A 24,798-nucleotide genomic window follows, 5' to 3' on the forward strand; every position below is an offset into this window, starting at 1 on the left:
GCAGTTAAAAGCAGGAACACACAACTTTCCCACAAACCACTCAAGCCCCTTTCTGTTCTGTGCTGGTGTTCAAGATAAATCGTATTTTTAAACATGACTACTCTCTCAAAATTCTGTTTTGTCAACAGCCTATGATATTCCTTCTGCCAAATTTATAAAATTAGCACAAAACATGCAAATCTGTGTTGCACCTTGCTGTCCGTATCCAAAGTAAGCATTCTTTTAAAACTTGTTATATCTAGCCATTGCACTTTTACAACCTTGTGCCTCTGCTGCTGTTCTTTTTCTCACAGCACACTTTATCGTGAATGCTCAACCACCTGTTACTTCCAATTCCATTTACTAACTATGAACTTCTACTACCAGGGATGCAAAAATGACACTATTTTTGTGCCTATATTCCAAAATCCTCCTACTGCTGTTTGTCACCTAGGTTCTCCACATTCATGACCTTTTTGTGCTCTGTTCACTCTCCTTGTTCACAAATGTCTCCTATTTCCAACTCAGTACACTGAGAAGCCTTGTTGCCATTGTTCCTAATCACCATCCATATGTACCATTATGCACCATGCTCACCTTTTAATGTCTATGGTGATCAGAGCCACAGATATCGGGGACTCGCTTTCAAGAAATGTAGCATTACTGCCGCAATGCAGTGATGCGTTAAAAATTTGAATGCCTCAGTACAACAGATCCTAACGGCATACTTGTGCAGTATTTACAAAATGGTGCACCATGGTGCTAGGTCCTGGCTGCGTTAAAAAAAATTATGCTAGCCTCTACGCTGTGTCGGAAGAAAAACTGATGCTTCTGCTTCAAAAGGGATGCTGGGATGAATAGTGGTACGCAAATACAAATAAGCAGTCCTACTGTCACTTTTGAGTGGCAAAACCATCAAAAAACACCTCAAAAATGGCACATTTGAAAAAAACACAGAACACACTCCAGAAGCAACTGTGGAGGACAGAGGAGACCAGAGACTCCAGGACAACCCCAGTAATTCCAGTACCACCCAGGATGTCCAGACAGACTTCTAGGAGAAGGGGAAGAGGAAATGAAAGTTTAGTGAGGAGGACGATAACATCCTGATCACTAAGGTGATGGAGCATCAACACCAGCTATTTGTCACCTCAAAATTGCCATTATGGAGGAAAGAGACCATATGGCAGTCCATTGTGCACAAGGTCAACAGTGTGGCAGAAGTCAAGTGGACAGTGATTGAATGTAAGAAGTGATGGCACAATTGCAAGTGCAGGACGAAGGAGAAACTGTCCAGCAACTGCAAGGTAGCATAGCAGACTGAAGGTGAAAGTCCGGTGCCCAAGAAGCAGCTGGATGGGTTGGAGGAGATGGTGGAAACAGTCATCCCTGAGGAGTTCATGACAGGAGTCCCGGGACAGGACACTGCAGCCTATGATGGGCAACAAGAACCACAGAGTAAGTCACAGCGAGGGGCAATGTGGCAACTAGGTAAAGTTGTAAGTTGCAGGCAGCTATGTCCCAGCGCTACAACACACTGGGCCTCATTACGACCTCGGCGGTCTTTTTCAAAGACCGCTGAGGAACCAACGTGCTAAAGACCGCCAGTGCAGGCGGTTTGCCGCGCGGCATATTATGCCTGCTGGCAGCCCTCCGTCCTTTTTTGGATGGAGAGCCGCCAGCAGCCATACTGGCGGTCGGCGGGGAAGTGGAGGTTGCTCCACCTCCACCACCCCGTCATCAGAACACTGCCCACCAAATCACGTTCCATGATTCGGTGTGGCGGTGTTCTGGTGACGGGGAGCTGGTGGCGGAGCAGCCCCCATGGATCCCATACCCTCCCGGAGGATCAACGGACAAGGTAAGTTGATCGTCCGTTAGGGGAGGGGGGTGGGGCGGTGTTGTGTGTTGTGTGCGTGAATGGGGGTGTGCGTGTGAGTATGTAGAGGGGGTGTGTGAGTGCGTGTATGCATGCAGGGGGTGTTTTGTGTGTATGGGAAATGTATGCGGGTCGGTCTGTGTACATGTCTGTTTTATATGTGCGGGTATGTGTTGTTGTAGTGTATGTGTGCGTGTTGGGGTGTGTGTCTGTGCATGTTGGGGGTAGGGGTGGGGAGTGGGTGTGTGTCTGTGCATGTTGGGGGTAGGGGTGGGGAGGGGGGGTCCTGCCACCTTTGGGGGTGGCAGAGGGGTGGGAGATGCGGGGGGAGGACTCAGGGGTGGGAAAGGGGGATGTGGTAGACCCCTATCAGAGCCAGGGAAGGAATTCCCGGGCACTGATAGTGCCTACCGCCATGGATTTCATGGCGGTTCCAAACCTCACGAAATCCATGGCAGTATGCAGGGTCCTGATACCGCCGGCGGTCTGGTGACGGCCGCTGGGCTGGAGACCGAAGTCTCCAGCCGAGCGGTCGTCACCGCCCTGGCAGTCGGAGTGGAGAAGTGGCAGATGACCATGGCGGTAACTGCCATGGTCATAATTCCATTTTTATTCCGCCGGCCTGTTGGCGGTATTACCACCACTTCTCCCCCGTCTGCCAGGGTTGTAATGAGGGCCACTGTCTGCAGGCCAAAGGGTACTATGCTGGCCCATCTATTGCTAAACATCAAGTAAATGTAATGCACACTGACCAGTCAAAGTTTGCACAGCCCTGTCCAGAACTGCCACCTTACTACCACAAATGTGTGAAGTGCAACATCAGTCCATGTTTACCTCTCTTTGGCGGTCATTCTGACCGCGGCGGTCGGCAGTCGCCGCCCGCCAAGCGGTTCCCGCCGAAAGACCGCTCTGCGGTCAAAAGACCACGGCGGCCATTCTGGCTTTCCTGCTGGGCCGGCGGGCGACCGCCAGAAGACCGCCGGCCGGCCCAGCGGGAAAGCCCCTTCAACAATGAAGCTGGCTCGGAATGGAGCCGGCGGAGTTGCAGGGGTGCGACGGGTGCAGTGGCACCCGTCGCGATTTTCACTGTCTGCAAAGCAGACAGTGAAAATCTTTGTGGGGCCCTGTTAGGGGGCCCCTGCACTGCCCATGCCACTGGCATGGGCATTGCAGGGGCCCCCAGGGGCCCCACGGCACCCGTTCCCGCCATCCTGGTTCTGGCGGTGGAAACCACCAGAAACAGGCTGGCGGGAAGGCGGTCGGAATCCCCATGGCGGTGCTGCAAGCAGCGCCGCCATGGCGGATACCCTGGGCCAGCGGGAAACCGGCGGGAAACCGCCGGCTCCCCTTTTCTGACCGCGGCTTTACCGCCGCGGTCAGAATTGCCCAGGAAGCACCACCAGCCTGTTGGCAGTGCTTCCGCCGCCCTCCGCCATGGCGGTCATGGACCGCCAGGGTCAGAATGACCCCCTTTGTATTCTAACACTTACAGTGCAATCTACAACAGCATTAACCACAACTATAACTCCTAGAATACACAGCAAAAACATGGACTGGAACAATACATCAAGTATGCACACATCTACCCTGCACAACCTGACTGTGACAATGTAGGCCACCTTGCACCATATAGCTACTCGGTCTCACTAGGGCCCATGCACACTAATCTAGAATGTAAATCCTCGGAATGGAATGGCTGTGTCACAGGAGAAAAAACTTATCTGAGATGGGGGTCTGGTGTGGGCTAGAGGAAGTATCTACACATAAGGACTTGGCAAGAGACACGTCCATAGTACCCTGCATGAAACTATATTGCACCCAGTGCACACAAGTGTTAGCTGCCATGGAAGGGGCCCCATGAACTTATCTCATCTAATAAATTGGACTGGGTGTGGGGGAAATGCAAAAGATGCACAGAAGAAGGCTAGGTGTGTACAAACTAATTGTGATGTGTGGGCCTGATGGGCCACTGCTATTGCTGTGCATTGTAGGTGCTGACTGTACACGTCAAACTGCCATTTGGTCTGAATGGGGAGACTGTGGATACTGGGGAGGTGAGAAGGGACATGTGTACTGCAATGTAGCCTCATAAATACACATGCACTGCTGAGTTTGACTGTGCAACACTTGTGTCACACCTCGGAAGGGATGGCAGAGAACAGCCCATTGGGGGACTACAAACTACATGTCATGTGGACCTGGGGAAAGATGTAGCACATACCAAGATGGAGAGTGTAGGAGGCTGGACTGGCTTGTAGTGAGTACCAAGGGGTACTTGCACCTTGCACCAGGCCCAGTTATCCCTTATTAGTGTATAGGGTGTCTAGCAGCTTAGGCTGATAGATAATGGTAGCTTAGCAGAGCAGCTTAGGCTGAACTAGGAGACGTGTGAAGCTACTACAGTACCACTTAGTGTCATATGCACAATATCATAAGAAAACACAATACACAGTTATACTAAAAATAAAGGTACTTTATTTTTATGACAATATGCCAAAGTATCTTAGAGTGTACCCTCAGTGAGAGGATAGGAAATATACACAAGATATATATACACAATAGCAAAAATATGCAGTATAGTCTTAGAAAACAGTGCAAACAATGTATAGTTACAATAGGATGCAATGGGGAAACATAGGGATAGGGGCCACACAAACCATATACTCCAAAAGTGGAATGCGAACCACGAATGGACCCCAAACCTATGTGACCTTGTAGAGGGTCGCTGGGACTATTAGAAAATAGTGAGAGTTAGAAAAAGAACCCTCCCCAAGACCCTGAAAAGTGAATGCAAAGTGCACTAAAGTTCCCCTAAGGACAAAGAAGTCGTGTTAGAGAAATAATGCAGGAAAGACACAAACCAGCAATGCAACAACTGTGGATTTCCAATCTAGGGTACCTGTGGAACAAGGGGACCAAGTCCAAAAGTCACAAGCAAGTCGGAGATGGGCAGATGCCCAGGAAATGCCAGCTGTGGGTGCAAAGAAGCTTCTACTGGACAGAAGAAGCTGAGGTTTCTGCAGGAACAAAAAGGGCTAGAGACTTCTCCTTTGGTGGACGGATCCCACTCGCCTTGGAGAGTTGTGCAGAAGTGTTTTCCCACTGAAAGGACGCCAACAAGCCTTGCTAGTCGCAAATCGTGCGTTTGGCGTTTTTGGACGCTGCTGGGGCCCAGGAAGGACCAGGAGGTCGCAAATTGGACCTGAAGAGAGAGGGGACGTCGAGCAAGACAAAGAGCCCTCACTGAAGCAAGTAGCACCCGGGGAAGTGCCAGAAACAGGCACTACGAGGATGCGTGAAATGGTGCTCGCCGAAGTTGCACAAAGGAGTCCCACGTCGCCGGAGACCAACTTAGAAAGTCGTGCAATGCAGGTTAGAGTGCCGTGGACCCAGGCTTGGCTGTGCACAAAGGATTTCCGCCGGAAGTGCACAGGGGCCGGAGTAGCTGCAAAGTCGCGGTTCCCAGCAATGCAGCCCAGCGAGGTGAGGCAAGGACTTACATCCACCAAACTTGGACTGAAGAGTCACTGGGCTGTGGGGGTCACTTGGACAGAGTTGCTGGATTCGAGGGACCTCGCTCGTCGTGCTGAGAGGAGACCCAAGGGACTGGTAATGCAGCTTTTTGGTGCCTGCGGTTGCAGGGGGAAGATTCCGTCGACCCACAGGAGATTTCTTCGGAGCTTCTGGTGCAGAGAGGAGGCAGACTACCCCCACAGCATGCACAAGCAGGAAAACAGTCGAGAAGGCGGCAGGATCAGCGTTACAGAGTTGCAGTAGTCGTCTTTGCTACTATGTTGCAGGTTTGCAGGCTTCCAGCGCGGTCAGCAGTCGATTCCTTATCAGAAGGTGAAGAGAGAGATGCAGAGGAACTCGGATGAGCTCTTGCATTCGTTATCTGCAATTTCCCCAGAGACAGAGACCCTAAATAGCCAGAAAAGAGGGTTTGGCTACCTAGGAGAGAGGATAGGCTACTAACACCTGAAGGAGCCTATCAGCAGGAGTCTCTGACGTCACCTGGTGGCACTGGCCACTCAGAGCAGTCCAGTGTGCCAGCAGCACCTCTGTTTCCAAGATGGCAGAGGTCTGGAGCACACTGGAGGAGCTCTGGACACCTCCCAGGGGAGGTGCAGGTCAGGGGAGTGGTCACTCCCCTTTCCTTTGTCCAGTTTCGCGCCAAAGCAGGGGCTAAGGGGTCCCTGAACCGGTGTAGACTGGCTTATGCAGAATTGGGCACATCTGTGCCCAAGAAAGCATTTCCAGAGGCTGGGGGAGGCTACTCCTCCCCTGCCTTCACACCATTTTCCAAAGGGAGAGGGTGTCACACCCTCTCTCAGAGGAAGTTCTTTGTTCTGCCATCCTGGGCCAGGCCTGGCTGGACCCCAGGAGGGCAGATGCCTGTCTGAGGGGTTGGCAGCAGCAGCAGCTGCAGTGAAGCATAACCACTGAGGTTCTGGTTAGCAGAGCCTCAGTGAGACAGTTAGGCACCACACAGGGAACACATACCTGCACACCTATGAGCACTGGGGCCCTGTGTGACAGGGTCCCAGTGACACATACATATAGGCCACAACCTTATGAGCACTGGGGTCCTGACTAGCAGGGTCCCAGTGACACATAACAAACATACTGAAAACATAGTGTTTTCACTATGAGCACTGGGGACTAGCCATCAGGATCCCAGTGAGACAGTGAAAACAGTGACAAACATCCTGACATACACTCACAAACAGGCCAAAAGTGGGGGTAACAAGGCTAGAAAGAGGCTACTTTCTCACAGAGAGTGTCAAACAAGGACCTGATAAGGCATACCAAGAACCACTTAGCCATCACAAATAACATTATTCATGGAAGCACCCAGGCTGAAGTAGGTGGGCCTAGTGATGTGGGAATCATATGAGGGTGCTTGACACTATTTACAGCACGACTGCCATGTGGGGTGATGCCTGACTGGTACCTTTCAATAATAAAGCAACATTGGATATGGTCACACATAATCCATGTCGAAGGCGAGTGAGGATCAATGTATGGCATGCATATCAACACTGTGTGGCACTAACCCTTGTTCAAGGACCCACAAGTGGCTAATCAGAGGCCGCATAACAGAAGCAATGTGGTGGGCCTGAGTCACATAACATGTGACACCCTGCAGATAAACAACTCTGAGTGTGATGAAATGGGGGCAATGCTAGTGATTTTCATCTACCCAGTAGAATAGGGACCACACCCTCAGAGTAGGCACACAGTGCTTGTGAGAGCAATGCAGAGGTATTGCCATCTGTAATGGAAATACTGTGAAATTTTGCATCAGTACCCATGCCATACAGGTGTAATACACATCACTGTTGAACTGAAACTGCTACATATGAAACCTTGAATGTTAACCTGTTTACTCATGTAGACATCTAACAGAGATCACCATTAAAATTTCTCTATCTCATTGCAGAGGATGAACCCATGCCTCCTGGCCAGCTGGCTGTCCTGGACTTTACCGATGATGTGGATGCCGAGGTGCAAACCATTAACTTGGACACCCTCCAGCAAATCCTGGGCATCATCCAGATACCATCTCCAGTCACGAAGAAGCTTAGCAGCATTGCGGGGTCCCCAGATGATTCACCCAACATGCAACAGACACCATCTGCCAGCCCACCCAGAGCCCTGGACTCCCAGAACCCACAAGTAACATTTCAACAGACTAGAGTAGGAGTCAAGAAGGAACTGGCAGATGAGGTGCAGGTGGAGATGGAGATCATGGCAGGCACCATAGAGGCAGTCCGTAGTTGCCTCAGGCCAAATAGGGACAACTCCTCTGCCATACAAGACACCTACTCTCTGCTCCATTGCCTGCACCAGTCCCTAGCTGACATCGCTGGTGTCATGAGGCAGAGGCATGAGTAAATGCCCTGCCAAAGTGGTAGCAGTGAGGTTGCCAACAGCTGGGGGCAATCAGAAACATCTTGGAGTCCATGGACCAGAAGCAAGGCTCCCCCATTGCCACCATGAGTTCCTACCACTGTGACGTTGCTGCTGTGGATCCTACTTGCAGCTGTGCTACCTTATGTGTTGCCACAGATTAAGCTTCTGTGAACACAGGATCCACATCTTCAGCCCGTGATGTGTATGTGCCACCCTCCTTCTTTGACACCCAAAACACCCCTGTTGTTTTACAGGTACCACATACACCAGAGGAAGAAGTTGTGGCCTGAACTTCTTTCACCTGAAAAAGTGCCTGGTAGCATTTCTCTGTCACATATACCCACTTTCTTCTTTGCCCTGTGCTTACAAAAATGCCGGTGTCAAATCAACTGACACTGCCCTCAATTTTACTCTCCTTCTTTCAACCTTACACATTTGTGGATTGTTATCGTGGCCAATCTACCCTGATTGTAATCTGGTCCTCATCCTCACTGAAACATTCCTGTCCTGCACACGTCCCATGACATGCTCTTCCCACGGACTATGTCTGTCAATTTTCTGGCTTTAAACATCTCCTTGGATTTTTATCTTGTGAATTGTACAACTAAACATAATACCTTTTTTTACATTAAAACAAAAGCACTAACTATACCTGTATATAACCAATGTGTTTTATGTGTGTCTGAAGCAGGGCTAATTAGAACATGTTGCATTGTGTGATGCAAATATACTAATTACATGCCAAAGGGGCATGTGTGGATTGGTGCCAGAGACAATGCCAGACAGAATGAATTATATTTGCTGAACATGAAATATATGTTGACTAGCATGCAGTTACCGAAGCTCTCAAGCATGAAATGCAATGGGTATCATGCAGTCATTATTAAAGCTGATGTAACTCATACCACAGGTGGTTGGTCTAAACATAGATAGTAGCAACCAAACAACATTGCTGTGACAAGCAATTGATGCATGTGTTAGTGTGTAAGGGGCAGGCATCAGTGTGTGAGTTAAACTTCCTTGGATTAGGGTGAGGGCAAAACAACATGTCACGAATGCATGTCCCATGACTTACCTACTTAGAGCAACTGTATTTGAATACCTTTGTTGGGCTGTGTATCCATTCACATCTAGATTGTCACATATACTGCTGAACAATGTTTGTAGATATCTCATGTGATTCCGTGGCCAACCTGATAGGTACCTGTCCATAGGCAAATCACCTACTCCCACATGTTGCCAAACATTGCTAGCAAAGACAAATGCATATATCTCACATTACCTGAGCAGACATGGTAACCCCTATGCAGTAAATCATTAAGGAGACTTGCATATAGCACACATTTTATAAAACCTTGAATATCTGTAACTAACACTACGTAACCTATAGAACCTAACTATCCTAAGCTAACCTACACTACTTCATACTAAATACTAAATACAACTACTTTAACTTAACCTACCTTACTCTATACATATAACACCACATGATAAACATCAACCTCCACCCCCTTAAAACACAGCCTCAGACAAAGAAAACAGAAACTACATCTATGCATAAACTAACTGCACATTTAGGCTTAAAAATATATATATTTTTTGAAAATGTGTTAGTTTTTTGTATTTATATATATTTTTATAAACACATAACTTACACCAACTAAAACTCCTAATAAAACCAAAACTAAAAATGTACCTACTTCTACTAAAAAGACTACTAAACCTATCCTATACTACACTAACTAACTTAAACTAAGCTGTAAAAAACACCTACAATAAAATCAACTATATAGAAGGGGAATGGAAGAAAGAGTCCCAGTACCTCATCTTGCCTCCTATGGTCTTTGTACTGCCTGCCAGATCTCCCTTAGGAGGATGAGCATGTTGTCCATCTTGCGCTCTAGGCCTGCTACATGAATTTTGAGGTCAGAAATCTCCTGACGCATGTCCTGTTCAAAGCCTGCAGCCTGGGTTGGAGCTTGGGAGTCATGTCCTTGTGTTTGGCTGCTGTGGAGATGCGTGGTCCTACTCCTGCAGACCCGCCTTTGTCTGCACTCGAGCCTTGCTGGTGGTAGGTCTATCCAGAGTTGGTGCCCCCTGTGGGAATGCTCCTCAGGTCCTGGATGCTTTCTCCTTCTCAAAGGTTTTGCTATTCTGCAATATGTCTTGTGGACTTTGTGCCGGTAGCTATATTCCCAGTTTTGGTGCTGCCTTTGGGGTCATGTCCTCTATTTAATCATAATTATAAAAACATGTCATACAAAGAGTAACTTGGAAAATGAACATCAACCATGATATGTTAATCGTATCTTCAAACACCACATGTTGCACTTTCCATATCCCAAACATATCTCAAAGGTCAAAGTTATCATTCATCTGTCATCTCCATCTCCAATATTTCTATGGTCAAAGCACCAGCACTAAACAAATGTTGTGTAATATAAATGCACCATCTTGGAACATCTAGGCATGAGCATGTCAGAATTGAATATGCTTATGAACAAGGATGTTTTGTGACAATGGTATGTACACTCTTCATGTTGTTATGATCACCCGTGCATCCTGCAATTGTGTGTTTCAACCACTCTACGGTGTAAGTGGGATACAAGTGGCAAACTGGCTCTCTACATTTGCTATGTGTGTGGTGGTGGCAATAACGACTTATGTTGATATGTGCAAACCAAAGGTTACCAGAGAGACTTCAGAAACACATACCATAACATGTACCACACAAGCATCAGTTGTCTGGCCTTGTGTTTTGGAGCATATTTGTTGCATATTCATACTGTAACAGCTCTTTCTCATTACCCACAGGCTTATTCTCAGAATTTGTGGATAACGAAGTAGGTTTGTCTAGCCACAACTAGTCAGGTGGAGTTCAATCACATATGTGTTTACCATTGACACCCATCACAATATGCATATATAATGTGTTATTACTTGAATTTAGGTGTTGGGTATGCATTCAAACATGATGTTCACCTGAGAATTTACAGCCACATCAAGACAACGTATCCTGGAATACATCAGTGCCTGGCACCTTGGGTGTATGAACCCTGCTTTTTGTGATTTGTAATGGGCAATTGTTTCAGACTCAGACTTGATGTTGAGTCTTCACATTTGCACCAAAACTGTACTTATGAGAGTGAAACCATCATTAGTATCTGAGTGCAATACACAAACATGGTAGCCTATATCACTGCTGCTTCCATTGGCATTGTGGCCTAGTGGGGCAAATGTGGGTACATTGTTACTAGATAGACACTCTAGTACTGACTGAGTTTATCATTTAGCATGTGTATTTGTGATATGAGATCTCTTAATGGATATGATATGTAGCTGCAGGTTTGAATGTTGCATAGGTGGACTGTAGGGGTTGGACTGTGTTTCTATGGACATACTATGTGGGTCACTTTACAGTCATTATACTATGAGTGAACTCTACTATCCTCCACAAGTATGAGGCCATACAAATGGCTAGCTGTACAAGAGATACACACAGTAATTGCACACTTTCTACATTAGCACACCATGGGCCAGATTTACAAGAAAGTGGCACATCGGTCCCGATGCGCCACTTTTATTGCGTGCCTCTGCATCCATCTAACAACACCATGGTTACACCGTATTTATAATACGGCACACCACAGCACACTTTAGGTCAATAGCGTCAACATTTTTGACTCAATTTTGATGCTTTAATGCACTAGCATTAAAGATTTTTATGCTAGTGCAGCAAAGCACAAGGAGCCCCATTTATTACAATGGGTGCGTCACTTTAACACCTGCATTGAGGAGGCGATAAAAAGTATGCCAAAAATGGTGCAGTGAGATCTCGTAGATTTCACGGCATCATTTTTGCATGTCTCCTAATGCTGGAATGCCCCCTTGCATACATTATACCTGACGCAGGCATAATGTGTTGCAAGAGGTAGCAATTTGGTGCAATTCGTGCATTGCACCACTTTGATACTATAGTGCGGCGAAATTGCCTCCATGAGCCACATTAGTGTAAAAAGAATTACGCTAATGTAGCGCAAAGAGGTACTAGGGCCTTGTTAATCCGGCCCCATGTTAATTTTTTGGGCAATGGAGGAGCATTTGGTATAGGTTGTTAACATGTATACTATTTTAGATGTACCAGATGCTGTACAGTGCTGGTTGTCACACATAGTTACATATATTTTGTGTGTGGCAATTAGTAGCAGATGTGAGTGTTCAGATGTTGTTGTGACTAAGAAGCTAAATTGCTTACACACTGTTAGTACTTACATGTTTATCTTCACATAGGTACACCAATTAATTTAGTGATATTTTGTGACATTCGGAAAGTCATTCAAGCTGTGTTGCTGCTACTGATGGCACATTTTGTGCTTGCTCCTCATCTTCCTCATCCTCATCGTCGGGAACTTCCTGGTCCTCATTGTCATTGGGCCATTGGACATTTGTCCGTGCACAAATGTTATGGAATATGCAATACTAGTATAATTTTGCAAACCATTGGTGGCAAGTAGTGGATTTTCATATCCTGGCACCTGAAGCGGTACTTTGAGGACTCTAAAAGTCCTCTCTACGATGGACTGTGTCCTGCTTACGGCATAATGAAAGCTCCGCTGGACTTCCATATGGAGATGTTTATGAGTATTCATTACCCACAGCTGTATACAATATCCTTTGACAGCTGCACAGAAAGTAGGGGTGAAATTAGTAAATAATAATAACAGATGATGGCCCCATTTTCATGTACTATTTGTTCTGTGTCTTGATTGACTCTTACTCTTTGCCAACAGTATGAGACATGCTATGAGATTGGAATACAGGCCAGTTGATGTCAGATTTGACTGACACTGTACTTCACATGCACTTATACAGCCCTCTGTTACAAATGTACTATTTGTCATACATGTGAGTGTGAATGCCATGAATGTGGTGATTTGTCACCAGCAAGAAGGGTCCGTTTGCCATTAATTAGTCAAATTTCTCATACTGATCTTTTGTCTCGGTTTATGACTGACATTTATTTTCATGATAAAGCATCATGTTTGGGCCCAAAGTATCATTATTGTTTGTCTCAAGCACCAGGATTACAAAGATGGCATACCTTTTGATAAAAATGCATCACATCTGTGCCTAAAGCATCATGTTGACATCGATATTTGTCTGAATTTGTCATGTTTGGACACACAGTTCTGTGCTATGTGTGTTTTCAGTAAGACATGATTGTTCAATGTGCAATGCACACATTACGCACAACACTTTATAAAGATCAGTGAATTCTGTCTGGCAGTTTAAGGATGATGTTGGCATTGAAACCTAATTGACAACTGTTGTGGTTACTTATAGTTTCCAAGATGTGGGTGAGTTGTTGTTTTCTGGAACTCTGACAGAAACACAAAGACAAATGATGGTTTTGATTGCTTATGACGTGAAAGCACTGTCACACATGCTTTAGTGATACATTCACAGGTGTTATTTAAGTGAAAATAAATTGGATGATGTGTGTATGTTTGCGACTGCCTGCAGCAGAGTTCTGGATGGCTCCATTGTCAGCTGCCTCTTCCTCCTCCTCCATCGTCCTGTGATTGATCCCCCTCCCAAGGGACATTTGTACGAACAGATGTTGTGCAGTATGCCACAAACTATTTTAAATTTGCAGACCAGGGGTGGGGGGGGGGGGAAATAGAGCGATCTACCCCAGGTCCATTCCACCACATTACGTGTTCTTATATGTGTCTGTTTTTATGCCTTCTCCAGCTCTTTCTGGTGGTTGGCATACAGGTCATTCCACACTGCTGTATCCCAATCAGCTCAATTTGAAAAAAGAGACAGTGTCAATGTTTAGGATCACTGCATTGGGTACATTCCTCCCCATGTGTGTTATGTGCACTTGTCATGCACTTCTACAAGAAGTGATCACATGATGTGTCACTCATATCGGTGTACTCACGTTTAGATGGGACTCATCAATTAATCTATGTGATGTCAAATGCAGTGCAGGAGCAGATTCATCCTACAAATCTTCAACCTGACTGTCCTGATAACGTAGCAGAATTTGGTGGTAGATATTTGCTAATGCTCTAGATCGCTAGATTTTTTAAAAAAAATTACACAAACTTTATTGCATTTTCAGTAAAGTTCAACAGTGCAATCCAGAATTGATGCATTGTACATCCAGCAATATGCTTACATTAGCATATTATCACAGTAAATGCAGATATATTGAACAAAACACAAGCAGGCAGATCAAAGAATCATCTAACTATTGTGTGTACTAAACCCAATCCTTCCAAACCCTCCCCCATCGAATTGTATGTGTCACCTGGTGTACGGTAGGAAGTTTTATTGCGAGTGGAAGTGGGTGTAGCGTGTGTTTGTTGAGTGCGTGGTGTATATCGTGAGGTAGGGGCCTTCAGGGGGATCTATAGAATTTTCTTGCACTTGGGGTGTATGCTGACTCTCCTTCATCAGTCGCAGTTCATAGTGCCTTAAATCTTTCCAGTATGGCATCCCATTTGAGCATGATTACCTTCTTGCGTAATAATCTGTATTTACCTTTATAAATAGCCTTGCTTCCAGGCTGTCCGCAGTGTTCTACTTCCTCCTGTCAGTCTTCTCTTGACTTTGGGGACCCTGGAGGAACTCCAGTGTTGTGTCATGACTCATTATGCCAACAATAAGGCTAGATCAGTAAATCTTACTGTGGTCAGGGAGCTCCTGGGTCTAGGATCCAGACCCAGCAGACACTACACAGGTGTATTCCACTGGTCAAGACCAGGAACGGTTGTCTTCATTGTGGCTATGCCCATCCAGTATGAGTATATTGCAAGGCAGGACCATAGCATATGTGGGAGATGGAGATCTGCATCAAAGGCCTTACATCTAGGACATATTGAGGAGGCACTGGGAAAGGTGACACTAACCCTGTGGGGGTGTTAAATATGCCCTAGGCAACATTGTGAATAGCATGAGCTAAGACCTTGTGTTGCAAATGACTTTCCTGGGGTGTTCTACTATGTGGGTCCTGTCCTTGTCCAAGGATTCACAGATCAAGTACATTGTCCAGTTAAGTTTGCGGGGATAAAGGAGACCATAAGGTGCGCCCCGGCTTCACAGTAAAGGCAACACAAAAGGTGTCTACCATGTCCCATGGTGTTTAATGCATGTGTGGGTGGCTCAGTCCCATCAGGGGGCCAATGTTGATGGACATAACTAAGTAAATAAGTGTGAGTAAGAAACAAGGTCTCAGGAAAGCTATGGGCATGAATAAAATCAATGTGGGGCATAAGTGTTCCATCATAGAACAGTGAGCTGATCGTCCGTTCCCCATTCTGTTCCCAAGTGCTCTACCGTTGTGCTGTCAGGGTACCTGTAGGACTGGGAAGACCTAGAAGTGGGATGATTAGTGCATACATCAGAACAGGAGCAGTATATCTCACCCCTAGCTTGCAATAGAAGCAATGTGGCCAATGGCAGTGTTACACCAGGGCAAATTAGTTTGTGTAGTTGGTCTTGGCTTGTAGTAAATTCTGTCTCTATCAGATTGAGTCTGGCCAATCAATAAGCTAGCCACTGCAGTAGTCCCACCAGACAATAAGCTTTGAAGTCCAGAGCCCCCATGACTCCAGCATCCGTGGGGAGCTGCAATTTGACAACACTAATCATGCGGCAACCTGGTCCCCAGGTAAGTCCCACCAACATTGTGTTCATCAGCTGGAACACTCATGCAGGGACCATCACCAGGAGATCAATGAAATAGTTGACAAGTAAACACCCAGAGCAGATCCAAAGTCCATAAATTGCAAGAAGGCATTCAGTAACTCAAGTCCAGGCGAATGTGCAGTAGCAAGAATGTGATGATTATTCCATTTAGGAGCAGGCAGCCGACACAAGTTTCATCTTTGATTACTTTTTCAAGACTAAATATCTGATGACAATGAGCATCCAATATAGTTGCAACCAAAAAACCCATATTGGGACTGGGCGGATCCATAATACGTTTAACAGAAAGAGCAGGGCCAAGGTACAGACTTCTACAAATAAGTCAAATCTTTTTAAGAGAAAGAGCAGGACCAAAGTACAGCTCTGATAGTTACTCATGATAGTATCAGGAAAGTGAATTGGTAAGTTCCCATGATTTCTGCAGCCGCACGTAGTTAAATGCCAATGACAAATCTGTACCTTGGCCCTGCTCTTTCCATGAGATATATTTGCCCAGTCCCACTAAGGGTATTTTGATTTTTTTTTAAATACACAGTTTTACATTAAATATTGACACTGAAATAGGGAAAGTTATGTGGAGCAACCTGTACAGCCGTGTCTCCAAACCGCAGGGTAGAGCACACTGATAATGCCATGAATAGGAACCAGACTAATTTGTCCACATTTACCAGGGGACCAGAAAGTCATCCAAAGATGGTTAGTGGCCTCACAATGTCTCCCAAATCATGTAATCGGTGTATGATGAGATTGAATGAAGTGCACAATGCATGAGAATCCCCTACTTTTGAGAGTCTTGTTGCATGTGCTGCTCCAGGGGTTCTAATACTAGTACAAATAAGAGAGGGAATAAGTGACAGCCTTGTTGTGTTCCATGTGACACTTGATAGGGCCTCAAAATGTGGCGGTCTGTCCGAGCCCTGGCCGTGGGTGATAAGTATGACAGGTTAGCTCATTTAATGAAGGTTGGAGGAATTCAAAAATGGGCTAATGCCGCCAACATGAATTCCCACCCAAGAGTATCATCCTTCACTTTAAAATTCTTTCTGAATAGATTTGCACACAAGTTGCCTGGCAGGTACACATTCACATTTGCATCAGGGGTTATAAGGGTTCTTCATTGAATGCAGGATTGTATCAGTGTGTGTGTGGGAGCACCTTCCACCCAAGCACACTTAGGACATGGGAGTGATTGATGATTACTATTCATTTGGACAGTTACACATCACCTGCCCATGAGCCGAGGTTTGTCACCTTGCACCTAGTCCCTGGTGTAGGATCCATCACATGCCTGATGGGCCATGTGAGTTGCATGCAGACACCCCAACAATGGACATGGGACATCTCCCTTGCACACAGTGATGGTAGCCATAATTCCTACCAGCCATGCATTGCTCTGTGTATTTCCACCATGCAACATCTGCAAAATTTGCTTTAGATATATTCACATGTATGGCTGGGGGGGGGATTTGCATTCCATATATAACAGATGAAGCCCTCATACTGAAGTCCCTATCTGTGTTGGCAGACACTGAGATGTTTATTGTATCACCCATTTCAAATAGTTAGTGGGTCTGTTAGGTACTTCACTTTTGCTTAGCTACAAGGAGGCCATATCCATATTGCCTATCCTGTAACTGCTCGTTCATGATTGAGTGCTGGACTGTGTAGGCATCATGCACACTGGGGATTTTGCCAGCATATTTGTAAATACCTCACAATGGTTGACAATGGCCTGGACATTGATGGAGTGGGTGTGTTTCCTGTAGCCGTAGAGATGGCCAGTTGCAGCAGGAGGAACCAATTGTACATGTGGACATATGTGCAGTCCATGGCACCCAGCACATTTGGGAATCCTTGTTTGATCTCCTGCTAAAGATGCAGGGTGCTGGGGAAGAGGATGTAGTGGGGGTCAGACAGATGAAGGCATCCAGGCCAAAGGTTAGGAATGAGGAGAATGATGGCTGAGAGATTCCACTCCAGTGAGTGGCTACTGTTGTCTGGAAGGATCCCGAGGCCAGCATGTGGAGTATAGCCAGGAGCTTTGTCTGTGAAGGAATTTTGATAACCCTGTTCAATATAGCTTGGAGTTCTGGCACAATCAGGTGTAGCAGCCGTATTATGGACTTCCTCTTCAGACGGTAATGGGAAATTTCCTCTTCCTCCCCGAGTCCAATTTGCAAAGTACACTGTCAAAATATCTGCTCCCTTCTCCTCTGCTGCCCCATGGTGCAGGTGGTGGTGATGGTGGAAGTGATGGTGGTGGTCTTCTGGGGGCTCTAAGCTGCAGTAAGACTAAATCCAGCCTGAGTGATTTGGGTATGTTCTCCTTACGTACATGTCAATGCATCATTTTTATGCCTCGTCTGACAAGGTGTTAATTTTTTGACCCATTGGAGACTCTGTGCGACTATTTCCAAGGGAGAATCCATTTTTGGAATTCTTGTAAATAGGGCTGTGTCAGTTCTACACCTACCTTGTATATCATTGTCGTTATCTGACGCAGCAGGATCTGGAGCTAGGGAAAATTGAGGCACGTGAGGGAAAAGTGACGCTAGACGCCTATAGTATCACTTTGTAAATATGGAGCTAAGAATGCGAAGCCCACTGTGTCAAACAAAATGATGCAGCAGTGGTGCAAGCTCCTTGTAAATAAGCCCCTGGATCTTTGAGCCACCTTCATTCACACTCTTTTGCACCACGTCACGAACAGCTGGGTTGTCAGCTTTTGCATTTTTTAGCCACCAGCTATTTTATCACCCTATTATATATTTTTACCCCAACCCCCTTTCATTACTTTTTTTATTCCTTATTGACCCTGCTCCATTGTCAATGTGATTACGTAATTCCTCATGATATAAACAATTACTACCCACCACATCACAGATTTTGTTCTCGGGTTTTAGTTCATTATGCTCTTCTTGCGCCCAAAAGGAAGAAAGGAGTAGTACCACATGGATTGTGTTGCCCAGTAATGGAAAACTGTTTAGTCCTGCTGCCAAGCCCCACAGTGATGACAATATTCTGATACCCACAATGACAGATTAATTTAGGGGGATAATACGGCAGGCAGTGAGTTATTCAACTGAGGTAAATCTCCAGTACTGGAGCCATAGTTATCATAGGTCGACAGCAAGTAGGATAGAGTTCTCCTAACTAGATTCAAACTTGGTTTTGTGAGGTGGAAATTAGGTTTTCCCATCAGCCAATTTCACCCAAGTAATGTGTTAACTTGTCCTTGGGTTGAGTCTCCGCTCTGCAAAGCCTGCTCCATTTTACTTTCTTCTGTCACTTTTGTATGGTCTTCACCAAGAGATTTTTAATCCCTATATTTATAAGGAGTGGAATGAGAAGATGTGGCAAAGCTATACAACATCTAAATTCTCCCTCTCTTTGTATTAGTGTTTGTTCCTTTTTAAGGTGTGCTGTTATGAAAATAGAGTCTTTTTTAATTAGTAGCATTCCTAGTTACACTGTGCCACTTTAACAGTTGTTTAACTTGGGCCAGTCTGCCAGAGGAGTTGCTCCAAAACTGTAGAAATTCTTTTTTCTGCAAGATGCCCAGTTTTTTTATTTGTTGTCAATATTTTTTCAACCAATGCACTATGGCCCAGATTTAAGAGGGACTAGCGCCCCTTGCACCACATTAGAGTCATTTTTGTTACGCTAATGTGGCCCAATAAGGCCGAATTTGCCAAGCTTTATTTACAAAGTGGTACAATGCATGCACTGCATCACTTTGTAACGCCTTGAGCCACAATATGCCTGTGCCAGGCAAAAAGTAGGCAAGGGTGCATGTGGAGAATCTCTTAGATTCCAATGTGCCATTTTTGGCAGCTATTTTTTACTCCTGCACATAGCAGGCCTTGAAAAGGGGCATACCACTGTTTTCAATGGGACCCTATGTACTCTGCAGAATTAGCACCAAAAGTTTGGCGCTAATCCTGTTTGATGCTATTGCTCCTACCCTGCGCCACGGTGCGCCGTACATAACATTAAATATGGCGCACACATTGTGCCAGTGGGGCGGGGGTGCTACGGGATGCAAGAAAAGTGGCGCTGCTTTGGATGCAGTACCACTTTTCTTAAATCCGGGTCTATAGAATTTAAGATGTGTTTTACCTATTTAGGTTTTATGCTATGTATCTTGTGTGGTTGTAATGGTGTGACAATATTCAACTATATTTTTTTATATTGTGCTTTTAAGACTGCTTCTTGTTGCCGTAATAAAGTTTTGATATATACGATCTGAATGTAAACAATTCTAAAGAGCAATGCGTATTTCATTTTTGTGTTTAATTACACATTTTCTTTGAAAAAGATCATTCCATGGTGTCTTATTTTTTCATTCAACTTTATGATAGATATGTTTATATTATAATAATGAAGTTATATATTTTCTCTTAAAATGTAGATATCTTCTGTAAATATTCTAATTAAATATATCTTATGATACGCTTGAAATGCAACTTGTGCCTTATTAATAGCGTTGTGAAAATTAATGCAATTAAATCGTGTTAACTGAAAAGTAGCATGTTTTGTTTGTCTTTTAACGTATTTAAGTTTTAGGGTCAGAGAGGGGGAATTCGTTGAAACTTAGTAATTTGGCCCTTACATGTTTGTCTCGCACCATATTCTCCAGGAGGATTCCTAGCCTTCTCTGGCAGGAGTGCGTTTCTGTGATAACATTCACCCTGACCTTAGAAAGTAGGTCTTTGTTCGAAATCCTCAAATGCTGTGAAAATTGTAGCACAGAGATAGGTGCAGGACCACAACTGCATTACCAAATCGCAAAACTAGTCTTGTTTCTAACCTTTATAATAAAAACACTTTAAAGGCTATTACTCTTCCTTACAAACTATGGGAAGAATCTCACATTTTCACACGTAGTCTTCCTAGGTATGTAACATAACATAAATTAACAGAATCAATAAACTGAATAAAGCGAATGAACAAAACGTTACCATGCCTGTACTTGTTGAACATCACAGGAGCCACATACATTATTTATAATTCTGATACAAAAAACTGACCTAGACACAACTTTCTTCCCATAGAACTGGTCCTGAGTGTGTGTGTGTGTGTGTGTGTGTGTGTGTGTGTGTGTGTGTATATATATATATATATATATATATATATATATATATATATATATAAATGATAATTAGGTAAACACCCTTTGCAGCAAGCACCATCATTGTTCCTATCCTCTGGATAAACCGTCTGTCACTGGAGTTTCTATCTAATTTTCTGACATGAAGTGCAAGTAGGATGTCCTTGTGATCTAATATGGTGCTATGCAACTAAAGAAACTATGGGCCAAATGACAACCTGATTCTGCAGTCACGAAATGCAAAATCACCTTTTGCAACCACAAAATTGTAGGATGTACTATCCCTATTTTACAAGTCGGTATCCAGTTGACAACTCTCAAAATAGGGATGGCAACCTCCCATTAGAAAGGAGCACCTCAAGGGCGTCCCTTCCTAATTGCCACTCGCAGACCCATGTCTGATTGTTTTGTGACTGTGAATATGAAAATAATCGTAGTTACCAGCAGTTTCAAATTGGTGGTAGCCCATTTGCAAATGGTTGCTGACATCAAAAAGTAAATTTTCATCTTGGTATTTAAATTCATCCCATTTTCCTTTGAGGAAAATAGGCTGCATTTAAGCAATCACAGGCGTTGTGGTCTGCTGACTCCAGCAGGCCACCATCCCTGTGATTGTTGCCATTCACAAATGGGTTGCAATTTGCGACCTGCCTCATGAATGTTGATGAGGCATGTTCCTTAAGATCCATTTGTGGATTGCAAACAGTGTGTTTGACACTGTTGTACATTTGTTTTACGACTCACAATTTGCGACTCGCAGAAAATCGCAAATTGTAAGTCTCAAAACAACATGGTCATACATCTGGCCGTAAATCTAGGAATGTAGAGACCTTCAAAGTGTGTAAAAAAACCTCACAGGAGCACCAAAATGAGAACTGTAGCAAGTTAACACCCACACAGATTTTTCATCATTGGATTAACTAAGGTGAACACCAAGTTAGAACATCCTTTCCTTTCTTGCCTGCTCCCTTCTAGCTCTGTCCCTGTATCATCAGCATCAGTGACTGGTGGTGATGCTGCCTTGTGCTGGGTGTGCTGGTTTCCTTACCCTCCTCAACCTATGCTTTGTGAGGTACAAGGCCCCACTACACTACTCTCTATTTTACTATTTAAAATTGTCTCTCGCAATCACTGTCAAAACTTTATCCAAGTCTTCCAGCACTGAAAAACATAGAATTTATCAGTGTATCCTTATAATTATATAAATATACAAAAACATGTATTTACACTAATGGGATCAGTTTTCAAAAACTGGCTTGTCAGAATGGTTAAGTGAATCATGGTTGTCTAGGTCCTAGGACATCCTCTGCAAGTGAAATTCCAAGCAAATTACAGAAAACATCCAGCGAAAAGAAAATGTCCGTTGTTATAATACATATAACCTAACAATCCCGTATGAGGCTCATATATTGAAAGTGTTTTTTTTCTTCAAATTATGCTTTTCATGACATCATCATTTATAAGCATTCGCTGTGTTTGGATTTCAGAAGTTGTATTTTCTGGTGTTTGCTGTGCCATGGGAGAGCATGCGCACTATTTGTGAATTGATCCTTTGCTACCTAATGTGGCACATATATACTCTATTCGGCAGATGGCTTAACTTCTCCCGAACATCCTTTTGATGCTTCGCCCTCATATAGTTCGTGAATTTCAAGACAATTGGGAGTGCCAGCTTAATGTTGTGATATAACCATACAGTGACAGTGAATGTTCACCAGAAACAAGCATATTGGTACTGGTTTCGGGATGATACCCTGAAACCGGTCCCAGGATGCTTGTTTCCGGTCCAGGGAGGACCTGGGAGTTCAGGCTGGACTGTTCTCATGGTGAGCAGCGTAAAGACTGATTTGCTTATGGCTGGATCCAAACTGGGGTGATGTGGTAAGCAAAATAATGATAGATTAGCCCAGATCTGTGACTGGGGGTGGGTGTTTGAAAAGTTTCAATGCTCCGTCCATCATTTTTACTTTGTGATGTCAGTAAGACTCTGAGTCATTATTATACTATTATTCATTAACAGATAACTCTAAAGCATAGACACAGTGAACCTATACTTTAGTGGTATTAGAGTCTGGAGCTTGAATATCACACGCTGCAAAATGGTTGAAAAGAAAAAAAAAACACTTGTTCTGGTGAAAATAGAGATGCCTGTTGGTCAAATGAAAAAATTTGCTAGACTATATGATACCGCAAGAGCCAGTAGTAAATAGGATTTCACACTTCTTTCCTCCGTCTATGAAAGTGGACCCAGACAATCGTTATTTGTTCTGAAGATTTATAAAGAGAGAGAGACCATAAAGAGTGAGCTTAATCTTCAAGCACGTTGGCTTCCCAATAAAGTTGATTTTGCATGAAAAAGCATGTCCTGCAAATGTGCGCTCCTAGTTACAGTGAGCCAAAACAAATACGTCAGCAATGGAAGGGGTGGGTGTTAAGAAACTTTCTGATCAGCTCAGTTTGTTGCATTCCCTCTAGCAAAGCAGAAATTATAATGAATGCCCTTGTCTCAGTTGATTGAAAGTGTAGAATCCTGCAAAATACTTACAAGTGAAAATGTGTAGAAAAGTAGAGTATCTTCATACTACATTAAAGCCGGAAATCAGCATCAGTCATTTGTGCTCTGAAACTAAATGTGAGCTTTCTCACATGGCTTTTTTTCACATTCATTACTGATATTTGTGATTTGTGAGCTGCCATGTATTTTTCTCCAAAACAACAATATTATTGTGGCATCTGCACCTAATTGTCCATTGACTTAAATGCCTATTTAGTACTCCCCCTCCTACAAGACGTTAACAGCCATATGATTACTGAGCACACAGAGGAATGTACTTACCCACGTGTTAGCTACAACACAACTTTAGTTCCATCCTTTGCTTTCCTCTGTAGAACTAGTGCTATTACCGATGGGACATTTTCGTGCTATGAAGAAATTGTGTCATATTTCATGTTTGGAACTTTGATAAAATTATGCACACATATCAATATTAATGTACCACACCTGTATGCACATAGGAATGCATCACAGCCACATACTAGGAAAACATGTCTTGGAGCACAATGGCCACCTGAAAATGAACAATGGACACTTGAACACACCAACAAACCAACTGCCTATGGCCTTTGGTAGGGACGAAATAAAAATATGTTCCACACAGATGCACAACCTGAATGCACATCGCATTTCATCAAAGTTCCATAACAGTTAAATGTGTCTAGGAAAATATGAGCAACCTGAAAAGGAGCAATGAGCACCTGAACGCAACAGCGAAATAAATGGCAATGGCCTTTGATAGACACACACGCACAAGATGTTCTACACTGATCCATAGCAGGATCAAGTGGGCCACTATCTACATAACTAAACAATGGGTTAGTCTATTCTAATCTGATCGCACAGGGACACCTCCAAAGAAAACAAACCACAACTTAATACCGACTCTTTACTTTCTAACCAGTGAGTACCTGTGAATTTTAGAAGGCGAACAGATTCTCAAAGTGCCTCAAAATCTTATATTAGTAGTAATTACCCATTGTTATTTTTTACTTCTAATTAAAAGTATAAAAAGTTCCAGTCAATAATTATTTATGTTGCAAAGTCCTGATGGCCCAAAGTCAAATCAGTTTGAAATAACAGTTACATGCTTTACCACTTGGATGAAAAATACCTGATAATACTGCATGTAATATTTTCCAGGCTAAAGCTATTAAATGATCACAACTTACCTCCCATAATTTACCTTCCTAATAGCAGCGCTACCATTGTATTGCAGTCACTCCCCTCAAGCCACTGGTACACTCAGGTGTGTTGTAGACTTGTATGTGTGCATGGCACCTCCAAGAAGTTTAGTTGGGGTGTCATCATCACTTCGTAGTTGGCCACCACAAAATACTACTCCCCTCCTGTGTCTGTCAATCACACCACCACATTGAAGATCACTTCCTTTGTTTGGTCCATAAGTGGAGGAGACAGTGCTTGATTTTCACTAGTGTTAGCAGGTCGTGGGCTCCAGAACACATCGTATGGGTTGGGATTTTTTTAATCATAAGACTGGCCCAGTACAAGACAACAAAACTAGAAACTAGAGAAAGAAGGAGAACGAGAGAAATAGGAAAACAGTGACAAAAAGGCCGAGAGGAATAAGAACCTGCAAAGGTGAGACAGACGTAAGTGTAGGGTGAGGAGAGGAACTAG

Source organism: Pleurodeles waltl, chromosome 9, assembly GCF_031143425.1.
Source record: "Pleurodeles waltl isolate 20211129_DDA chromosome 9, aPleWal1.hap1.20221129, whole genome shotgun sequence".
NCBI classification, from domain to species: domain Eukaryota; kingdom Metazoa; phylum Chordata; class Amphibia; order Caudata; family Salamandridae; genus Pleurodeles; species Pleurodeles waltl.